Source organism: Cannabis sativa, chromosome 4 (assembly GCF_029168945.1).
Source record: "Cannabis sativa cultivar Pink pepper isolate KNU-18-1 chromosome 4, ASM2916894v1, whole genome shotgun sequence".
Taxonomy (NCBI): Eukaryota; Viridiplantae; Streptophyta; class Magnoliopsida; order Rosales; family Cannabaceae; genus Cannabis; species Cannabis sativa.
This window is the reverse complement of record NC_083604.1, coordinates 69556360-69559016: the sequence shown is the minus strand read 5'-3', so window position 1 is coordinate 69559016 and position 2657 is coordinate 69556360. Positions and strand designations below refer to the sequence as shown.

The 2657-nt window shown below is 31.7% G+C and overlaps 1 long non-coding RNA gene across 1 annotated transcript; it reads left to right on the top strand.

Annotated features, from left to right (window-relative positions):
* The first annotated feature begins 755 nt into the window (after window positions 1-755).
* LOC115712244 (uncharacterized) lies at window positions 756-2331 on the top strand. The gene is made up of 2 exons (XR_004010807.2): window positions 756-1000; window positions 2084-2331. It is a non-coding gene; the product is annotated as an uncharacterized LOC115712244 (long non-coding RNA).
* The last annotated feature ends 326 nt before the right edge of the window (window positions 2332-2657 follow it).

Sequence of the window (2657 nt, the reverse complement as noted above, 5' to 3'; positions counted from 1 at the left end):
ATTTTCATTGCACACATTAATGTCTGATAAGTGTGTACAAGTTTGTAAGTCTCCTCTACTAAAATATATATAAGAAAAACTGGTTCACATTTTATGTAATTTGTCTATTTTTTCTCAACATCTAGTAAGTATGGTTTGTATTTGAGACACTAAATTCTTATCATCTTTAAAAGCATATCATGGTTATTTGTTCCTTTGATGAAACAAAGAAAGATGAACGCTTTAGAATAACTCAATTTTTGTATAAAATATTTTAGTTCTTTTGTATTTTATGTTAATTTTGAAATTCATACAATAAAATAAAAAAAGAGGGGAGTTGTGTGACGTTGTAATGGCTGTATGATTAAAATATAAATTAGTAGGGCAATAAGCATTAATTATCTTTATTTTATGATTATATATGAATTTAAATGTTATGGGCCCTATTTTCAGAAAATAGACATTAGAGTTATAATTTCTTAATTTTAGAAAAAATGACAATTGGAGTTATAATTTCTCAATTTCGAAGATTTTATTAAAATCTAAGTGTATTATTTATGCTATATGTGAAATTTATATTTTTTATGATTTTTACTCAGTAACGATAGAAAATGCGCCGAATAGCTGTTAGAGTCACTCAAATTAGTTTTGAACTTTTGTTCTAGTGGGAAAATCCTCATTGTGATATTGGTATATCGAGGTTAGGCAGAATTGTGGTATTGAACCATTTTACCCCTAAGCCTAAAGGTTGCTTAGGTAGGAAGCAAGGATTAGTTTGGTTATTTATTTTATTTAGTGAGTGAATTATTCCACTAATTCTTTTAGCTGGCCATATTGATTAAATGCTAAGATAAGTTAATCTTATCTTTTATTAGATTATCATTAAGGTGAATAAGAACAAAACCACTTTTATCTTTCTCTCTCTCTAACCATTCGACCTCAAGAGAACCAGAAGGAACTAGGGTGTTCTTCATCAGATTTTGGTGAACTGTAGTTAAATTCAAGGGGTGAAGATCCAAAGGTAGGCCCTAGCCCTAGTTCACTTTGTTTTTAGTAAGTTGTGGCTAGGTTCAAGCATGCAAAAATGAGAAATACTTGTTGTCTGAGTTAGATGAGTGTTGATTTAGTTTTTTGGATTAAATTACAGTAGTTTTAAGCTTATTTGAAATTATTTGGTTGGTTGTTTGTTGAGTTGAGCAAGTTCGAGTTCAAGAACTTAAACGTCGCTCAATAATGGTGAAAATTGCATATTGAGGTTATTTTTGATTATATTGCTTAGAATTAGTGTATCATGGTATGAATAGGTATTATGGAGCTCAGTTTTTAGTTTGGGGTTATTTTGAGCAAGATTTAAGGCTTTGTTGTTTTCTGCAATAGAAAATGGCAGGTCGGTTCTGTGGAAACGGTCTACCGTGTTTACTGGCAGGTAACCCAAAAAAATGGCTTGCCATTTTTGCAGAATCGACCTGCCATTTTTCAGACAGTTTTCTTGTAATGTTCTTTTTTTTTTTGTTCCTCAATATTTAGGGCATTTCCATGCTATTTATCGATAGGGAAACTTTAAGTTTTAAGCTTAAGTACCCTAAAAGGTTTTAGCAAGTTATTTACATGATGATTGTGACATAGGGCCTCCGTTCAGCGCGTGAATTTCCATTCAAGTTGACCAACACATTTGAATTAGAAAACGAACTAAGATTATTATAAAATATGTATATGTGTATGTATGTAAATTGCATGTTGTGATTATGTGATTCATATACTATCAAGACTAGTACGGTAGCTGTACAAAGTGCATTGGTACAATATATGATGTTCAGAGGGTACGATCCAGTGTTACCAACACTAGTACGAGATGAGTATGTCGTGCATGTAGTACAACACTCAGTAGTACTCAGGGTACGGTTCAGCCCTACCAACACTATTATGAGACATGTACTTAGTGCATGTGGTACAAATGTCATACTTTTGTTAAGAACATTCTTGATCATTTGTTAAGCCTTGTAGATAGGTGTATGGACGCCTAAATACAAGTCACTAATATGTTGTGTGTTATATGCTTTTCTTATTGAGTTTGTCAACTCACAGATATTGTTTACATGTTTAGGTAAAGGAAAGTCTAAGACTTAGTGAGTCTAGAGCTCAAGGATGATTGAACATGTCGAGATGGTTAAAGCTGAAGAGTTTGATCAAAGGATGACTTGGACCTTATTTTGTAGTCGTTGTGCGACATGTTTATAGAGTATATTTTGAATGTGTTTGTAAATTTTAAAGACGGGATCCCGAATTGAATGTTTGGATATATATGTATTACAAAAGTTTAAAGTTTAATTAAAAAGTTTAAATTTGACATGATTTTTGAGAAACCCTTTGGTTAGTAACTGTGTGCACTGTAATTAGAAAATCACTATAAAATAGGGCATTACAACTTTGATATCAGAGCCACTATGTTATTTATCGAATACTGTTAAAATATGTACAATCATCGTCAGAGACAAACTCGACTCACAGTTTAATAAGCCTTTACTTGTTTAGTAAGTTATGTGATTAGAAAAGCATGATAGAAAACATGTTAGCAATATGTTAGTTGTTTAAATACGTTGCCTAAAATCCATATAAATAAAGTATTTAGGTTATATGTGATCGCTGACTGACGTACCTGACTTATGGGTTTGCAGGCT